At 37.1% G+C, this 20,941-nt stretch overlaps 1 protein-coding gene across 6 annotated transcripts in view; it reads left to right on the plus strand.

Moving 5' to 3' along the window:
• The window catches only part of TSC22D1 (TSC22 domain family member 1), an 84,591-nt gene that overhangs the window by 18,526 nt on the left and 45,124 nt on the right, over positions 1-20,941 (plus strand). Inside the window, exons 2-4 of one of the 6 annotated variants that reach the window (XR_016280120.1) lie at positions 3,344-3,512; positions 7,145-7,253; positions 8,333-10,127. The exons of 2 other annotated variants lie outside the window; for them this stretch is intronic. The gene's annotated coding sequence lies outside the window, so the exon portion shown is untranslated. Of the gene's footprint in view, positions 1-3,343; positions 3,513-7,144; positions 7,254-8,332; positions 10,128-20,941 lie in introns of those variants that run through there. 3 more of the 6 variants (XR_016280121.1, XR_016280123.1, XR_016280122.1) reach the window with 3 other exon arrangements.

A 20,941-nucleotide genomic window follows, 5' to 3' on the forward strand; every position in this document is an offset into this window, starting at 1 on the left:
GTGGTCTGAAGGTGAATTAACCATATTGTGAATTTGTTAAAATTTAAATTATTGGTCACTGGTGACCAAGTATGAAGTATGTTGGTGGAATGCAAAATATTGCTATAGACATGTTTTGTGTTACACTTTTGAGCTGCTTTAATATATCTATGCTATAAGTAACTGAAAAACTGAGAGTTGTACTTAATGTATACAAGAAAGCACAGTGTTTCTGTTGAGCAAGAAATCTCTTTTGCTTAGTTTAATACCTTCCTCTTTGTATACTTAATATAAAATTCAAGATCCACAAAACAGTGATACCTTTATGGGCCAAATAAAATTCACAAAATACATCATGCAAGCTTTCAAAGCTTCACTTGCTTCTTTATCAGACAAAGATGTTAGAAATTGTACAGGAGAAGAAAAATAATGATGTTAGAGTTACAGGCCTACATTTTATCTCAGATGTTACTTCTGTTGCCAGCTAAGGTTGTCTAGATGGATACTAATGCAGATAGAGGCCAGTCCCCCTTGTTGGTCATGTGAGGACCAGGTACAAAGGACAATAAAAGACAGATGATAACATTTCAAATCCATTAGCAGTAGGAAAACAACTTCCATAAAATCCAGGCAAACTGCCCTGTGCAAGGTTACCTCTGTGTGTATATTGTAGCTTGGAAATATCTCATTGTTGATGCCTTAGTTCCTTTATTTAGAAGAGTGAGTGAGTGAAAACATAATTATGTTTGGGGACATTTTCTTCTGAGAGGGGTTACTTCTCTTCAAAAACTTACAGCCGCTGATAAAAACCTTTGTTTAGAGTTGAGTTTTAACCATGAAAGCTCAGCATTTCAGAACTCTTCTAGCTTTAGTGGTGAAATACATCATTAATATTGTGTCAGCAAACCCGTTATGAAATTAAAAATGAAGAAGAGCTTCATTGCCTGATGGCAGACACTTTTTTAATTTGGCAGTCATTAGTATTAGTCTGTGCACAGCAAATTATGTCTTTATGCAAAAAAATAAAATAAATCAGAACATAGATTATTTTCAGGGAAATGATGGAAGGAATAAAAAGGAAGCAGCCGGAAATCCAGTCTGGTATTAAATTTGGTTATTCTGAACAACTGAATTGTGACTTCTTATGTATGGTGGATGGTAAACCAAAATGCATGTGTCATTCCATAATTTCATTTCCCTATCTGTATTGCCAAAGTCTTGTCCGCTCTGAAGTAACAATTCTGTTAGTTTGGTTATGAAAAGCTTCCTTCAAAAATAAAAAAATAAGAGTGATACTGAACTACAGTGTGCATTTTAAGGTTTCCTTGTTTTAAAGGACAAGTTTAAAAAGTTGTTTCTCCTTATCAGTTGTATTGATATATAGATGAACCAATTTATTTCGTCTTCATCATGTGGAATTTACATTACCTAATGTGGTGTTAAAAGTGAATGCTGATCTCATTGATTGGAGTCTCAGCTGGTGGCATGAGGAGGATGCTGGTGGTGTGACACGAGTATTGTAGCATAGAGTGCAGAAGGCAGTGTTCATCTGGTGAGGTGAGAGTGTTGTGAGAATGGACTGAATGCAGACATACATAAATTTTGTTTAGCATGTGAGGACCAGAGACTATATGGACTGCATACAGGGGCTGCATTCATCCTAGTTCCTCTTTGATGGGCAGCTGTGGGTTCAGAGATGAGAGTGAAGATGGAGAGCAAAACTGACACCATCAAAACCTAATGGATAGCATTGTCAATATGCATAATACAGATAAAAACATTCCGGGTGCTGTGTTTCTTTTTTCTCCCCTCCTACTGTTGATTTTCCCCTTCTGTAGGTATTCTGCACTGTGCTCAGTTCTCAGTTGCCACAGTGATTCTCTGGGAAAGGCTGGCTGAGAATGAAGTTTGCAAGGTCACCTGATGAATTTCTTTACGAAGCAAGGATTTGATGCTAGCTATTTTAGCTCTAACCTCTATGAACCATTGCCGCCATTTTATCTGTACCATAATCTTCGTCCTACAGTGCTCCTTGGGACCTTGAACCCTGTTACAAATTAATCCAAAATACCTGTTGTCGGGTGGTCGTGAGATTACTTGCTGTGTTGAGAAGTGGGAGGATATATATTATGTACTTCTAATTTGCATTGCTTAAGAAATATGTCTTGGAGACCCAAAATCTCTCCCTTGTATATACCCTCCTGTACCTACACACATGCACATGTACCTTGTGGGTATGAACATATTAAGCTGCCTCTTAATACTCTTGATCCATCTAGTCCAGATCTTCTGATTTGTAACTGCTTTCCACATTCTTAAGCAGAAGACAACTTGGGAATTCATGCATCCAGATATATGCCCAACCGTTTAGCTATGGCCACTACTAATATGAATTAATATCTGCATTCTGTGGGATGTGTCACATGTAAATTTTGCTAAGTTGTGATCTTACAAGAAAACAGAAAAACACGTTGTTCCTACTAAGTCTATTTTGGGTCCTGTTATGTCTTTAGTTGAAAGCCTGTTTTTCAATGCCAGTCTGATCTCTGAGGAGTGAATTACCTGAATCTTTGGAGGCTTCTGGGGTGGCGTTTTCTCTTTTCAGTGCCTTGAGAACAAGGTTGATAAATGGCTGCTATGTCTGACTCTTAACTATATTTGAGCTTCCTGCTGAAGTCAAACAACCTGGTCTGCAAGATCAGGCTGGAGTATTGGGCCTCCAGATGGCTTTTTTCTTGAGCTCATCGCCTGTGCTAATGACTTGGGAGATTCCTTGGAAGATTCATCTCACTAACTTTATGCAGCTGTGTTAATTGCAACACTGGTAATCCAGAAACAATTTTATCAATGTCCCTGTTTTCTGAAAGAAAAAAAATCCAGTCTAAATATGGTACTGCCTTTCATTTGTAAAATAAGCTGTGTGAGACAGTTGTTTCATTCTCATCATTTTACTGCATACGATGGTCAGTGCAGAAAGCTTTTGTATGCTCAGATGTGCTCAATATTCCTATATGCAGCAGAGCAGATTCAGAAATGATGAAATGGATGTGCTACTGAAGTCATTAATTTGCCTTTTTAAAAACAGGTTAGGTTAAAACATCTATATGTAAAATAGGCTTTAATCTGGTTTACCTGCCTTCTTATTAGTGTGTGTTTTTTCTCAGTTCTCATACTTCAGTTTAATCTTGGATTCAAGCATAGGATGTGTGAAGTTTGTTTACATCTTAATGCAAACTGTGGATTCACCACTTATGAGTTTTATACTACTTGTATTTATCTCTTGTTTCTGGCATACTATGAGTAGAAAACACAACATACACTTTAAAAATGGCTTTATGTTTTCTACTGCATTTTTCTTTTGTAGTTGTTTCTTCTAATTTGCTAAACTCTCTTAACTTCTGACTGGAGAATGATTGGAGAAATGACTTCTGCAGAGGCAACAGACAACACTTTACCCTGCCTTTAGAGACTGCCATGAAGGATGCATTCCGTAACTTGAATGCAAAGCGGAGCACAACCCTCCATCCTTACAGGTGTGTGTGTATCAAACTGTGTTTAAGTTTGAGAACAAACACTGGCTTGATGTTGGTAAGACTAACTAACAGTGTTGATTCTTTAACCTGAAACTCAATGGCAGCCAAGGTATAGAAGACCCCAGTAGGAGTACCTTATTACTGGGATATGAGTTCCAACAGTATAGTAAAAAGATTTAGAGATAGTTGTATTCACATAACAACACATTATAGCAAGTATTATATCTATGCCTCCTTGCAGCAGCAGTATGATATCTTGGCTTAGAAGTGCAGGGTAAGTATAGTGGTACAGTCTTTCCTTTCTATAGTTGTGTGTTCCGTTGATGATAAAGAGAGAGGTTTCCCATGGTCAAGCGTTTCACTGTGATTTAGGCCAAAAATTTTATGCTATATTTAGGTCATATGGGGAAAAAGTTGCCCTTCTCTATGAGAACATACTAGACCTTGTTAGTTAACCACCATGATCCTATTTTTTAATTGTAATAGGCTGTTGATGAAGAAATGGAAACAAACAAACAAAAATAATAATAATAGTAATATAATTTATTTATATTCTGCCTTTTTTCAGAGGCATCAAGGCAGATTACAGCAAAAATTATAATAAATACAAATAATAAAATCACATTTCAAAATCACAATATACATGATGTAGGGAGAATCATGTCCCTAGCCTAATATCCAACGCTGCTGGCAGGCGATGTTATGAGGACAAGTGAGAGGCGGCTCCACTAAATAAAGGAGTCCATATCGTAACAATGATACGCCACAGCCTCCCTTTGCTACTGCCATGCCACTGGTGCCTTTCTCACAGGCACACCTCCCCTCAAACAGCTGGGCTGGAGTCATGTTTCTGGGCTCAAAGGTCTGTGAGCCAGCTTTTAAAAGTGCTTCTCTCACAGGCAAGCTTCCCCTCAAACAGCTGGGCTGGAGTCAAGTTCTTGGGCTCAAAGGTCTGTGAGCCGGCTTTTAAAGGTGCCTTTCTCACAGGCAGTAATCTGCAGTTGGCTGCAGTAATCTGAAGACGTATGTGTTTGGTCACCTGGCAACTCCAGCATGACAGGCAGTGGATGGATAATGGGAACTCTTGACTTTTGGGCACAGGGAGTGCTCTCAGTTCTCTCCCTTCTTTCCTTGGCAGTATCCCCATGTATTCAATGGGGAAATACAAAAGTTGTCATTATTTGCTCATGTGGGAACAATTTGAGGTGGCAGCTAGCCCTTGAATGGCCATAGTATGTAATTTGTAACTGTGGCCTCTTATGTGCAATGACCAACTTTTCCAGTGTATGGAAATATCTGAAGAAAAATCTATCAGTTGGAAATTCTTTGGATGTTAACAATAATTTTTATTATCAATCTTTCAAAAACCACCTATAAAATAAGAAAGAAAAACACAAAGTATATATATTTGTTTTCCATAAACGTTCAGATCACGTTAGCATTTCAGTTGAGTTAGAAATCCTTTTGGACTGGTCTGGCAATATCACCGCTTAACAATTTGTTTTGTGTGTGTATGTGCCTTCAAGTTGCCTGTCAGTGTATGGTGACCCATGAATTTCATATGGTTTTCTTAGGCAAGGAGTATTCAGAGGTGGTTTTGCCAGTTCCTTCCTCTGAAATATAGCTTCCATGCACTGAAACTTTGAATATATTTTTTTTAATTTGGAGTTCTATCAGCAAGCCAAACATTGTAAATGCATAGAAAGAGATCATGTTGGAGGCTTCCTAGTTTACCATAAAACACCTCCCCTCAATTTGGTTTTCACTGGTTTGGACCAGGCCTTGGCAGCCATATAAATCATTGGGAATTTTCACAATATTTTAATACACATCAGTGCATTTTATGAAAGGAAAGGTAGCTTTCTAACTTAATCTCACCGTTCTCTATGCTTTAAAGAGTGATTGGGAAGCTGAAGAGGTAAAAGTAGAAATTCAGGAGGTCTAAGAATTTATCTCCCAAGAATTGTGGATTGCCTAGAATAGTTATGAAAGGTATTTAATAACAAAGTTTAGTTTTGTGCTCCAAGTCAACTAAATCTGTGAAATGTTTTGGTCAGGGAATGGCGGGAAGAGATAGGAGAACCCATATCCATCGTGACAGGAAAGTTATTTCTGTTTCATTTAAGTCTCTACTGATACTAGACAAAGTTATGTCTGTGTGGCCGGTATTTATTTCTAAGAAATTTTCATAACTAGCTTTAGAAAACTTGAAATTAGTTTGAGTTTTCTGCACACATTCTCTCTAAGTGCATCATGTGTATAGCCCCTTCGAGTTACTTTTTCTGAAGGAAGCAGAAGTTCTGAATTTCTCAGATGGCCTTGTAGACTTCATTTTCTATATTGTGAAGATAATCATGGACACAGGGTCTTTGCCCTCTTATTATTGAGCCTTTCAGACAATGAGCACCCATCATTATCTTCTGAGTTTTGTAATTTCCCATTACCAATCTTATGGTTTTGAGCTACAGGTCTAAACGTACTGGCTACTACTACTTTTACCACCTTATGTACAGATTTACTTCCCACTACATTTCATAGTCTTCAACAGAGCTACAATTTCCTTATTTTTATTTTAAAGCTGCATTTCTAAAGATATCACAGTGACTATTGGCATCTGTAGAATTCTTTTAAAGACTGGCCTTGCAAAAGAGAAAATTGTCCAAAGGAAAACTGACCTTAATTGACTTCTTTGGGAGCAATTAGTTTGGTGGTCTAACTCTCAAACAGTTCCCCTTTCCCCTCAGTGACCTCAAGAATCTGTGATAGAGAGTATTCCTTCCTGTACTCACACTGTTCCTTTGATGTCACAGCCATCTTAAGTGAAATGACCTGTCTGAGTGCTTGCTATGACCCTGAAATGGCAGGGGACCATTTCAGCCTGGACCCTTATTGTATGTGATCTCAGACTGGCCTCTGCAAGCCATTTGGTATGGTGACAGGAACAGCTGAATCACTAGGGTGTAGGTGCCCTTTTGAGAAGTATGCACCTGTTCTTAGCTTTCTGTGGTCTGATGTGGCTATGGAGACAAACAAAGTGAAACAGAATGGTAAAGAGTATTTCAGCACCATAAAGTCTTTGGAGAATTATTGTAGCAAATGTTTCTGCTGACCACATACACATCAGCTGTGGTGGGCTCTGGACCAGGGAGGAAATCTATTAGTTTTTAAGATGCTGCCCGATTCTAATGTTTTGCTGCCAGATACACTTCCAGTTACAAAATGCTTGCTTTTGAAACGAGAGATCCAGGGAGTACAGTTAATTTACATCAGTCATTAGACTGGGAAGCCTAAATCAAGCAGAAACATTACACTAGTACTTGATTGGTTAGTGCTTGACTTGGCCTTACTGCAGGCATCTCAAGGTTTTATAAATAGCACATTTCTCAAGAAAAGTTAGGCTGAGAAATAAATGCTTTTTCAAGGTCCCCCAATGGGTTTCATGGCTGAAACACATCCACCATCCTATCTGCTACATTATAGTGGTTTCGATGTTGGTGGGGATGTTTGTGTGTTTGCTTGATTTGGACTTGTCATTTAGTCCTCCCTACCTCTCTGATTTTTTCCCATCCTTCTGTTTTCTCCCCTTGACTTTATTTTTAAGTGATCTAAAATTAATGCTAATATTTCAACAGATACAGAATGACTGAGTCTAACATTGCACAGTAGTATGCCCCTGAAGAGGCACTACCAAAGTTAATTATGTCTAGTGCAAAAGCTGGGAGGTCTGACTGAGCCACACAGGTAGGTAACGATGCTTAATATGTGGAAGGAAAATAATACAAGTCAACACATAACTGATTTGCAGTACTGCAAAACAATCATTCTAGAGGTAATTTCTTAAGGAAAGACTGTAATTCTATACTTAGGTAGGTAGTGTTCAGTTAGTTCATGTTGTCTTTCTGGTTGTCCCCCATGCGCTCCCCCCCCCCCCCAGTGCCCTAGGAGTGTTGTATGGCTTTGCTGGTTTAACAAGCCTTTAGGAAAAAGAATCTGTAATCTAGAACACCATTATGATTTCTGTAAATTGTGTGTAAACTGTATATTCAGGAGTATGTATTTCACAGCAGTTCTGGTAGCAATGGTTAATTTTCTTACAGGCATGTAAAATCAGCAGTTACAGAATGCACTTCTACACATATGCATGCATGTTCTAAAAGTGAGGCAGATGAAACCCAGCCATCAGTTCTGAAAACATTTCATCAAACAATAGGAAACATTCAGAAAATGTGATGTATCTGGATCGCTAATTCACCTTGAGACTAAACAACAGACCAGACCTTCCATGCATAAGGCAAAAACAATAGTGTCCATTCTAGGGTAATACATGAGCCACCAAGTTGGGTAAAACCAGTAATATATAACTGTAGTTATATTCTGAAAGAAGAGTGTGTGATAGCTGGAAGGTTTCTGGGCTGCAGGGATAATCACTGTTTTAAAGAACAATTCATCTACTAATCTTACTCTACTATGTTCAATGCTACTATTGCATGCATCAATGGGAAAGATGCATAGTTTAATTGTTTCAAATAGTGTGTCTAGCTGTGCTATAGCGTGTTCAATTTATGGTACTGCTAAAGACATTGTAATAAGATTCTGATGACCTAAATTAAGCCTGTTTAGAAATTAAGATGTTGTTGCAGAGCTGGACATATTTGAAACAAATTATTTAATGAAGTATGACTGTGCCACTTCTCATATAGCCTCTCTTCAGGAAAAAAAAACCCAGTTATCCTTCTATTGGCTAAAAGTAATGGGGGTCTTCATTAACTTTTAAAATACATTTTGTAATTGTTTGTAAAGAAATATTTACTGTATTTGAGTTCTCTGTAGAATATAAACATCAGACGAAGTCATGAAGAACCAGGGATAAAAGGAGTCAATAGTGAATCAGCTAAATCCAATGTGAAGAATGCACATAGAATTTCTGGAAGGTACCATCCAGCACTGCTGACATGATTTCCCTTAGAGTGCTGCCCTTCTTGGAACTAGGGGGGAAACAACATCACCAAAAATAAAAAAGGCAAACAGCTGGGTTCTGGAGAACTTGGATCACTGGATGGAAGAAAAGGATGACAAGCATAACTGATGGATCAAAGAATTCTGCTTGTTTTGAAAGCCTTTTTAAAAGGATGCAAAGTGAATGACACCATGTTTTTTTTATATTCACCAGGATAATTTTAGTATCAGCAAAAGCCTCTTTTTCCTGGCATCCTTCAGATCTGTTGGACTACAGCTTCCATCACCCCCACACATTGCCACTTGACGTGCAGTGATGGGAATCGTAATACCACAGATGTAGGGGATAACAGCTTGGAAAACATTGTGTTATTATGTTAAACATATAAGTGCTTGGGGGCACAGAATCAATCGCTTCTTGAAAAGGCTTCAGTAAAGTCTCGTTCTTGTAAAGTGACTAGGTTATTTGCACCAAAGTAATTGTTTTATTGCTAGTGAACTTTATAACAACTTAAAGTCAGATTATTTTTGAAGAAAGGCCCATGCACCTATAAAGCATCTTATCCATTTAACAAATGATATGGAATGCAAAAAATTGCCTTCTTTTAAGTAGGTTTAGTGTCTTTAAATTTTATTTGACTGTTAAAGGAAGCTTGGTAATTATTCAGCATATAATAAAACTGAGGTCTGAATATTTTAGAATAGAGATATTGAGCAGTGCAACCTAATTGTATGTGCATGCAGCATAACTGTTTCTTCTGTTGTATGTAATATTTTTTAAAAAGAAGGAGAAACAGGTTATTTTAAGGTGTTAATTCTGTGCAAGAGGCAGGAATAGTTTAGTGGTGTAGACCCAGATCCTTTTTTTAATAGCTCAGAGATTTCCATTTATTATTATTATTATAATGAGAGAGTTGATCTCATTATTGCTTTGCTTTTACTTTTATGTTAATTTCCCATTATTTATTTATTAAAGTTTAACATTTGAAGAAATAAAATGAACATTAAAGATTAAATTTTTACTACCTATATTATTTGTTTAATGGTTGAATGATTAATTAATTATTCATTAAAATAATTAAGTAACTCAAAGAACAAAGAAGCAGAAGAAAAGAGCAAGAAAGAAATAATGAAAAGAGGAGAGAAAAAACACCAAGGAATAAAAGGATTTGGGAAAAGAAAGAAGGTTTTATTTTAGTATAACTAAAATCTCCAACAATTTCTTCAACCCTGTCTAACTTTTTACCTCTCCTTGCTTTTTAAACAAACCGTGAAAACAATCTGCCCTGAAATGACTGCATCTCTAATGGGGCACTGTCTTGGATTGTTTATATGGGGTAAGGAACTACTGGTACATCATTTTAAAGAATTTTCTTTAAGACGTAAACTGGTAAGAATAAATGGGATATTAAACAGCCAAACCTGGCTTAATTGATGAACGAGACCAAATTGTAAATGATCTTTTCCTGCATTTGCTGCCATATGTGGGATGTAAGTTAGCATATTTGGTCTCACAAGGTATGAAATAAACTTTAATGATGAATGTATCTGAATTTGACTTCATTAAAAAGTTTTCAAAATTTACCTGGTATGTTCCCTTTTTGGGGGGCGGGGTAATTGTTTCACTACCTGTCTAATGTAGAATAAGTGGAAAAGAGACAAATATACATTATGGTAATAATAATGTTTCTTTTAATCTAAATACCTTCTTGTAGCATTTTCCGCCACAATGCAGGTTCTCCATTTATAAACTCAGTAGTAGTAGTAGTAGATGTAAATGGAGAAAACCATAGGGTTAGATGGCAGCAACTTATTCCAAACAAGAATTGGTTTTTATGGAAGTTAGTATCTTTGGTTTGGAAATCTGTTTTGGGTTTATACTAATAGTTCACACAAATGTTTGCCATTGAAACATTGTTCCATGTATTTGGATTGTACCATTCCTTAATTTGAGCTGTTTTGATTGCTTGATAATGTATATCTGGAACTCAAAGTCCACCTTTTATTGTATTCTGATAAAGGTTTACATCAGCTGTTGTATGGAGCTAATTAATTAATTTAATTTACATCCTGCCTTTCTTCTGATATGGCACCCAAGGCAGTTTATTACACTATACAAATTTCATATTTTTCTGTTGCCAGATTTTCAGCTATGTGTTCTCAATTACAAGAGGCAATGTCATGAGAACAAAGTTCTTGGTGAAACCACCATATTTTCAGCTGTTATTTCCCCCTGCCAAGATCATGGATATTTTTCCAAGTTACTGAGATTCTTCTCTATTTGTAACGATGACAGGTAGCAGCTGTATTTGATTCTTCATAAATCTGGATTTACTCTTATTTACCCTTATTGTGAATTATTTTATTAGTATTAGATTCTATCTCAGTTCTGTTTTTTCATAAAACATTCTTCAGTTTTTTATGAGATGTTTGTTCCAAAATATTTTGATCTTGTAACCTATAGCTTCAGCACACATGAAGTATATTTAATGATTTTTCCATATATTGTTATGGGTTGAATAAATAAAGCGCAGCATCCTTGGCATACAATGACATTTTCGCATCTCCGCTACATATTTAATTCCTCTAATATTAAAAAAATGCAGAGGAATAGTGGACAGGGCTGATGTTTTCCATAAATTAATCTGAATATTTTTAATGTATGGTTTTTTACTGTGATTGCTGACTCTTGACCAAAAAAAGACCCTTGACTTTGATTCTCTTTAAAGATTGATCCCCAAGTTTAAATCTCATCTGCCCTAAATAAAGGATTTTGGAACAAAATTTAGGAAAGACATTTCTGTCTGACAGTTTGGAAAGCTGCTGTCAGAGCAGGTAATATATGAACTAATGGGTTGAACTAATGGGTTGTTGTTTATAAGGGGGATATATATATATATATATATATATATATTTGTGTGTGGTTGATAGTGATTTTTTTCTAGTGCTTCTGCTTTTTTTTTTTAAATAAATGTATTTTGCATAACTCAAAGCACAATGTCCTGCTTTATGAGAAGCATAAATTCAGGAAGAAGAATCTGAAAGGGAAACCTCTACATCCCAGTTTTTCTAAATGAAAGCTTCTGAATGGTTAGGCATTGAGTTAAATGTTTGCATGTGATAAAATGTCAATCCAGCTTGTCTGTCAGGTAGGTTGGAAAATAGTGCTAGGTGTAAGCTCATTGTCAGTCAGACAGTGTAAAAGAAAGATGAAGCAGTTTCTCATTTTAGCGAGTCAGATCTTCAGTCTGATTATTTTGGGAATTCACCAGAGTTACAAAATCTTAGGACATGAAGACTGAATGTCTTAGTCAGAGAATCTGATGGTATAATTCAAGGACACTTGCAGGTTTTTTTTTTTAAGGGGGTAGGAAAAGCAGAGAAGACATTAATGTTAGGCAGTTTTGCTTATTTTTAGGTTTATATTTCACCTCTTAATAAATTTGGCCCCAAAGTAGATAATACTGAAAACAGCACATTAAATCACATCCATAAGCACTTTGCGTTTAAAGGCAGTTTAATAAATATGACAAAAATCAAATGCAAGAGCAGTTCTAAAATAGCAATGTCATTATTCAAATGCTGATTTACTTGTAAAACTGTATTGACATACAGGTCCTAAATGCAAGAGCATCTGTCAGATTCCCCTTAGAAGAAAGTCCATGCATATGGAGCCACCTCATGTGCCAGCCTTATCTGGCCTTCCTTCAGCCCATCAATTCTTTCTTTTGGTAGTTACCAATTTGAGAAGAGATGCTGCCATATCTGTGACAATTTCCATAAGAAATGCACAGGAACTGTGCCTGAAAGAAAAGCTAATGTTTAGACACTTGTCATGCTTCCAATTGAGTATGTGGGCCTCTTGCTACATTTTCCCACAAAGTATTTCTAGCTCTTACCTTGGGAAATCTGAAAATAAAACTGACAAAACTGAGGCTATTGTAGCTGGGACACATCATGAGAAGGGAGGACTCATTGGGAAAAAATAATGCTAGGAAAAGTGGAGGGAAGCAGAAAGACAGGAAGGCCACATACTAGATGGATGGACTCTATAAAAGAGGTCATGGGTATGAATTTTCAGAAACTAAGTAGAGCAGTGGAGGACAAGGAATTTTGGCGATGTCTTATCTACAGGGTCACCATGGGTTGAGATCGACTTGAGGGCATTTAACAAAAAATCTGAAAATAGATACTTTATTTCCTAAAATGTGAGAACTTTAATTATCAGTATGTATTTAAATTGCCTTATTAACTTGCTACTTGGATTCAGAATTTCAGCATGATCTGTGTTGTAATTCTTTTAGCCTTTACTCATCCTAAATTCCTGCATGCTAATTTCGTTCAATGTTGAATTCCTTTTTAACCTGTTTCTGAGTTACTCAGAGTTGCTGTGTGCCTTGAAGCCGTTCCAGACTTACGACATCCCTAAGGGGTTTTCTTGGCAAGAATTGTTCAGATTGGATTTGCCTTTACTTTCCACTGAGGCTGAGAGCATGAGTTTCCTTACGTGGGTTTCAATGACTGAGGAAGGATTCAAACTCTTTTCTCTGGAGTCATAGTCCAACTCTCAAAGCATGACACCATGCTGGCTTTTGAGAGAAATTATCTTTTTGCATTTAAGATTTTACATGTTTGGATCATAAAGTATAACTAACAATATGTACTGCAGGTTGGTTTTTAAGGAGAGTGTATTGCCTGGATAGTGATACGTAGATGCTAGCATGCGTTAGTACTAGGACATGTCTGCATTCTTGTAGGGATCCTACTGCTTCTTCTTCATGGGGGCATCCATCCCCATTGAAAAAAGCAGCCATGACAAAACCCTGTAATGCTTCTTGTTTGCACTGAACTTAGAGATGCACTCAGTGACCATGTTTGTTCACTTGCCAGAGGATTTGGGAGGTTATACCTGTAGGAACTGCAAGTTGAGTGCTCTGCTAGAAGAGAAGATGGAGCAGTTTGCATCTACACTTCATCTACATCAGGGAGACCTATGTATCTACACTTCATCTTATCAGGGAGAATGAAGCTTTTCAGACAGAGCAGAGCAGATTGTCCTGGTAGAACAAGACAGTCATAGAGGATGACTTAAGGGAGGGGGACAGTTCCCAAATACAGGAGGCAGACTCTTGGAAGAAGATGGAACACAGAAGCAGAACTATCAAGAACTTTGCCTAAGTTTGGAACTACACAACCAAGACACAGGAACAGCAGAGAGGTGTGCTGTCTTTTAGAGGCAAAGATCCATGGTATAACATCTGACAGACTCATCATGTCTAGTAAATATTATTCCCTCCTTCTGTTCAAAGTTGGAACAAATGATATTGCAAAATAATAGCCTTCAGCATATTACAAGGGGGGTCTGGGGCACTGGGAAAGAAAAGAAGCTAAAAGACCTTAGTGGTTATTTTCAAAGCTCCTTCCTATTGAAGAACATAGTTCAGCAAGAGGGAGAAGAATACTAGAAGTGAACAGCTGGTTCCAGGGATGGTACCATCAAGAAAGATTGGTTTTCTTGGACTAGGGTATGTACTTTCTGGAAAAAGGCCTCTAGCAAGAGACAAATTGCACATCACAGCAGTTGGTAAGAATGTGTTTGTTAGGAATATCACAATCTGAACAGGAGATCTTTAACTGAGTTATGTGAGAGAGGAAGGCAATATTCCAGAGGGTAAGGGAACACCAACTACTGGGGATAATAACCTCAAGATACAATGGAAATCAGGCTAATAGTACAAGAAACCACCTCTGGGCAAGAAAACAACACCTGGAGAAAATCTCTAGCCTACTACACAGAGCATAGGAAACAACAAACAAGATGAACTTGAAGTCTTAACACGGGAAAGCAAATATGATTTAATAAGTGCCAATGAAATTTGATGAGATGAGGCTTATGATTGGAATGTAGCAATGAAGGGGTACATACTATTCCATAGGAATAGACCAAATAGGAAAGGAAGTAGTATTATATGGCAAGGATGTGTATATCAGTGAAGAGATCCTTGACTTAATGCATTGAAAACATGCTGAGAGCATTGGGGTAAACATTAAAGGGTAGGAAAACTGCAGTGACATTCACTATGGGAGTCTAACTTAAATCCCCAAGCAGACTGAAGATTTGGATGATCCTTCCCTAGACCAAATGACCAACAGTCAAAAAGAAGACTAGTAATTAGAAACTTGAATCAGAAGTCAAACTCTACCAATGGATTCAAATTATAAGAAAAGAGAATGCATCTAAACTTTAGGAAGAATTTCTTTACTGCTAGAGCTGTTCAACAATAGAATAGACTGCCTTAGAGGTTGGTGGAGTTTCCTTCTTTGAGGTCTTTCAACAGAGTTTGGGTAGCTGTTTCTCAGGAATTCTTGATTGTTTCTTGCGTGGCAGGGGTTTGGACTAAATAGCCCTTGCCTTTCCTTCCAGTTTTGATTCTGTAGTGTCACTTAATGTTGCAGTGGTACCTTGCAAAAAATTTTGGATTCTTCCAATGCTTATTGTTGGGGAGACTTGCCAAATGTCACTGCAGATTCTTATAAACTGGCCTTTAAATCGACCTCCTCCTTCAGGCAGATATTGACTATCCAATGGACATTTCATGTGAGCTGCACAACATTGCTCATTTTAGGGACCAGGACTAGGTGTGTCACTGCGTGTCGCTAAAATGTCATCACATAGTACTGTATATTGTAGAGGTCTGTGGGTTTTTCTGTTTCTTCACTTGAATGTAATGTACAGCTTTTCCTCTCATGGTCCAGAGAATAGTGGCTCTGATGGATCCACAGGTAAGTTTGAAATGTAACAGCAGTGTATGTTCAAGACTCAGGAACTAGGAGGCAGCCTGGAGAAAATAGAAACCAAATTCCATGTTTTCTAAGCAAAATGTATTTTTAAAAAAAATCCTGGGGAGGTCCTACATTTGCAACTTTAATATAAAAATATTACAGTATCTCCAGCTCTTTTTGTTAGCATTTCCTAGTTGTATGTGCCCCTTTATTTTCTCCCAGTTCCTTGTAGCGTTGCAGCAACTCCCAGTGGAATTACCATTTCATTCACCATACTATATTAATGAATTATTTATTTAAAATATTTTCATCCCAGTGTTTTCTCTGCAAAAATGAGAAGAGTCATAACTTGATAACTTGAGCACATATTTTACATGCACAGGGGTTGAGGTTCAAGCATTTCTACTTTGAAGATAAAGTAATAGGTGGTGAGACTGATCTCTATCTGAGATACTACAAAGCCTTGACCAGTGGTGACAGTAAGGAACTTCTACAAGGTGGAAACTATCTTCTTGAATTCATGGCAGCTGATATAAATCCCCCTCAAGCAAAAGAGTCCAAAACAGTTCAGGTATTTGGTTGTTGCCACTAATTTAGCTAAAATGAAGGAGTCCAAAAATGAATGGTGCATTTCTGCTGAAGCTACTTATATGAGAAAATGACTGTGAACAGTCTCCTTAGAGGGAGAACAAAATACAAGAATAGTAAGTAACGTCTTGCATAGGAGAAGGTGTGCACTCAAAAGTCTTTTGGCCCCAGAGAGAAACCACTTTTTCTTGCCCGCTCATATTCTAACTATCCTGATAGAGAAGATACTGGGCAGAGGTTCTCTCGGAACATGTCAGTAAAAAATTAGCCACATCTCTTGGGAGTGGCAGTCTTTGAAATTAGCATGCCCTAAAATAGATCTTGAAATGATTACCTTAAATTAGGCCTAAAAGGAAGATTGAATATGATTCTGTTCTGAGTGGTTTATCCTATAAAAGTTATCACCGAGACTACATAGTATACATTATAACAAAGACTTAAAGCATGTTTCCTTTTTCCCTAGGAAGTTGTTGCTTGGATCTCATCAGCATGCTAATTGAGGAAATTACAATATATATATAAACACACACGCCCGTGTTTATGCTAAGGAAAAACTCCAAGATACAATAACTGATTCCTAGTGCTGTTGTTTCCAACAGTGCTCATTCTGCAGTGTGTTGTCTTTGCCAAAAATCTGATGCAAGAGACAAAGGGAAAAAATTGAAACTGTACTATGCATTACTCATTGGTTGTTTTACTTTTTTTTGATTAGGTTTTAGGCTACTATACTTTAAAATGTGTTGTTGATGTTATTTTGAGGGTAATCTAAATTGTACAGAGAAATCAGTTGTTGGCAAAGTTTGGCTTTGCTGGAAAAGGAATTTGTTCTTATTTGTTCCTCAGTTAAAACAAGCATATTCAGTCTATTTAAACAACTCCTGTAACATTTAAGCATATACAAATGGTTGGTTCTAATAACAGTCATGTGAAGCAGATTGGTCTGAGGACTGTCTCGGTCCTATTCTAGCAGAATGAATGATGTGGCAAAATTGCTGTATGCACCCTGTCAGTTTTAAGCTAGCTACATAGTTCTTTCATTGGATGCACACTGTGAAAACATGCTGTGATCTAGGGCTTATCTAGAGTCAGGGATTTGGCTGCTTTTTTAAAAAAAGGCTAATTCAATTTTTAAAGCATTAGCTTTATTCAAGAATGAAAAAGAATACCTTCATCATCAGTAGGTTTGATGTTTACATACACTAGAAAAACAAATTGGTTAACTTGTTAAATGATGCAACTTTATTTTTTTGACAACTGCTGTCAATTAGTGTAACCTCTTAACAGTGTTGAGATAGATTTCTATAAATATCAATGATTTAGTTTAGAAAGGAAAGAAAGCTAAAGCAAATAAAGTAACTGTTGCAAAGCAAACCACAGTTTTTATTATTAAATAACTCTATTCAATATTTGAACATAACATATCCACATTAATACACAAACATACATATCAATATTCACAAATTCCCCAATTCTCCTCACCCCTTAAAAAAGACTTCCTGCTTCTCTCTGTGATCTAGATATTTTTATAAGCTTCTCATTTTCTTCTTCTTATCCCTGATTCAGCCTATCTAATCTTACTACTGAAAGTCAACATTTCTTTCTTATAGAAAAATGAAAGAGAAAAAAAATCTCACATAAATCTAAATTATAAGCATCAAACCCTTCAATGCAGGTATTTGTCCTTGTGTTTATGTGTTTTACAAATTGTATAAAGGTTTTTCCATAATTTTGGGAAAGGCTCTGTTGAGTTTTCTTCTGCCAAATTAGTTAATTTATCTAGCTGCATCAATTCCATAGCACCTCCTTTATCCATTCTCTACATGCCGGTATTCTGTTAATTTTACAGTATCTCACAAAAATGGGTCTCATTGCTGTAACCATATAATTTATCAAACTTCTACATTTTATTTTCCTTTTGTCTTCTAGATAAGTCATATTTAATATAATTTGGGTCTCAAAATTAATTGAAATCCTAATATCTTTTGCATCCATTTTTTAATCTTGTACTAAAACTTTCTTACTCTTTTGCATTTCCACTACTTGTAAAAGAATGATGCGAATTGTTTTGCACTTCCAGTAAGTATTGCTTGCACCTTTATATATCTTGAGGCGGCTAAAAAAGCCAATGCAATTCTAGGCTGCATCAGCAGACGTATAGGGTCTAGACCGAAGGAAATAATAGTGACATCGTATTCTGCTTTGGCCAGACTGCACTTGGAATACTGTGTTCAGTTCTTGGCAGCACAATTCAAAAAAGATATTGAGAAGCTGGAACGTGTCCAAAGGAGGGCAACCAAAATGGAGAAGGGTCTGGAAACCATGTCCTATGAGAAGCGACCTAGAGAGCTTGGTATGTGTAGCCTGGAGAAGAGAAGTTTAAGAGGTGATATGAGCTCTGTTTAAATATTTGAAGAGATGTCATTTTGAGGATGGAGCAAGTTTGTTTTCTAAACCTCTAGAGAAGAGGACCCAGAGCAATGAATTCAAACTACAGGAAAAGAGATTCCACTTCAACATCATGAAGAAAATCCTGATAGTAAAAGCTGTTCTCAATGGAACGGATGGCCATCTGTCCAGGATGGTTGACTGTGTATTCCTGCCTGGCAGGGGGATGGACTGGGTGACCCTTGTGCTCTCTTTCAACTCTATGATTCTGTAATCTCACCCAACTTTGGTCATCTACCACTTAAAAAGCATTGTGTAGAAATTCTTCCTAAGGCTATATGAACAAGCAAATTTTAACCCTTTTGTTCAGATGTTTTCCCATTGGTTGCATCAGGACTGCAGAAATAGTCCAGTTTGATACCACTTTAATTGCCCTGGCACCAGAGATCTTTGACAGAGAAGGCTAAATGTCACAAAACTACAGCCATGAAAGTGGTATTGGTCTGAATTATTTCTGCAGTACAGATCCAACAAATTGACCCCAATTTATTGACCACCTAACCATACAATCTTTTACCTGTCCTTCTATTTTAAATCTTAAACAAATTAAAGGTTTTACTAATTAAATTATCACCTGTTCATAGTAATTTTTCAAATTCAGATATCTCCTCTTCATATTGGCATTTTTAAAGATCTTTTTTAACTCTCTCTCAGCTGGTAATAGTTTAACCGTTGTATTTTAAAAACCTCCTCCTCCCGTAGTTGCATCTTCTGATTTTCCACTTCCCTGTGACTTTCTGTAGCATATCTGTATGCATTATCCATATTTTTCCTTGTAATTCTCTCCTCCCAAAAGTTTTTTTGTGGAGACAAACACTGGAATTTTAAGGTTGAATCTCTCCTTGTATTCACCCCATATTCTTAAAAGTTATTCTCTTACAATATGATTCTTAAATTCTGCATTTAAGAATGTAGACTTGGCTTTGTTTTAACTTTTCCATATCACAAATAGCTCTGCAATCCCATTTTAATTCATGTGCTTCTAATTCTAATTCTCTTTTATTATGTAAAGTAACTCATTTTTAAAAACCAGGCTAAACAGGAGGCCTCAAAATGTAATTTTAGATCTGTAATCTCCAATATACCTCTTTTCCTTACATATGGTTTCCAGTTTTAACCTTTCCATGGGAATTTCAATATCTGTTTTTGTCATTTTATAAATATAACATTTGAGGAGATAATTGGAATATTCTGGAATAGGTATATTAATCTAGGTAAAATAATTAATTTTGATTAGTGTTATTTTTCCATTATAGACAAATGAATATATTGACATCTAACCAAATCTTTACTAATACTATTTCAAACCTTTACATACAGTCACCCTCCACATTTGTGGGGGTTAGAGGTGCAGGAGCCCTGCAAAAGTGGAAAAACCACAAATATCTCTAGGTCTGGAAAGAAGCACCAGCCCATCAATCTCCTTGCCCCACACCTCCTCTCAGTCTCCCATCCTTCCAAAAGAGCCATCCATGTTTTAAACCGCTTTCCAGCTCATCAACCTTCTGGCTCAGTCTTTTGGAAGGATGGGAGATTGACAGAAGGTGGATCGCGAAAGAGTGGGGTGAAGCGATTGATAGGGTCAAAAATGATTTAAAACCTGGCCGGCTCTTTTGGAAGGACGATTGAGAGGTGGTGGTTTGGGACAAACAGGTGTGAGAGATCGATAGGATGGAAAGCGGTTTAAAACCTGGCTGGTTCTTTTGGAAATAGAGGAGATGGAGAGGAGGTGGATTGGGATGAACAGGCATGTGGCAAGGAGATCAGTGGGTTGGAAAGTGGTTTAAACTGTCTGAGGCTCTTTTGGAAGGATGAGAGATTGAGAGGAGGAGGAAAGGGAGAAGTCAAGCTAGTTTAGCAGCAGCTAAAAAACTGTGACTAGGCAAAACTGCGAATGTCAAACCTGCAAATGTGGAGGGCCAACTGTAACTGTTTTCAAACAGTTGTTGATTTTTTTGTCATTATAGTGACCCCCAGATATCTCACCTTCTCAACAATTTCAAAACCTGTTTTTCTTGCAAACCACAGTTTTTGAAGGCATCTGTGCTTAAGAAGGCAGCAAGCCAATTTTTCAAGACCAGTTCATGTCCCAGGTTTGTTGGGAAATTAGCAATATTGGTTGACTAGCGTGCCAATCCTACGTAATCACAAAATGGTAAACCTTCCACTTCAGCTGTGATGTTTTTCTATTCAAGTATTCCGTTCAACTGAAAATGCATGTGAACACCACTTTATACCAGACATGGTATATTTGCATTTCCTGGCTTATGCATTTTAGGATGCACACAACAGGAAAAGGACCATGCCTTTCTCTAACACTCCTGGTGTTTTTCTTATACAGACAAGCAGGGGGCAGGGGTGGGATCACACATGTGCAATTCAGACTGACGTAGAAAATGAGCATATTGTACTTGGATGTTTTACTTCTGCCTTGGCCGTTAGTGTTTATACAAGCAGTTTACACAAGCACTGTGCATGGTACTTCAGTGTTACCAGCAAAAAGGGGTTTCCTAAAAAGTTGACAGTTCAAAATCTGGCATAGTTTCAATGAGGGATGAGTTTTAAGATGTTTTGCTAAGGAATTCTCCCAACTAAAGGTAGAATTTGGAACATGAGCAAAGTGTGCAGCATGATGTACAATATAGGAGGGAATCTTG

The sequence above is a fragment of the Sceloporus occidentalis genome, unplaced genomic scaffold (genome assembly GCF_023333645.1).
Source record: "Sceloporus occidentalis isolate IW3139 unplaced genomic scaffold, rSceOcc1.0.p SCAF_2, whole genome shotgun sequence".
NCBI classification, from domain to species: Eukaryota; Metazoa; Chordata; class Lepidosauria; order Squamata; family Phrynosomatidae; genus Sceloporus; species Sceloporus occidentalis.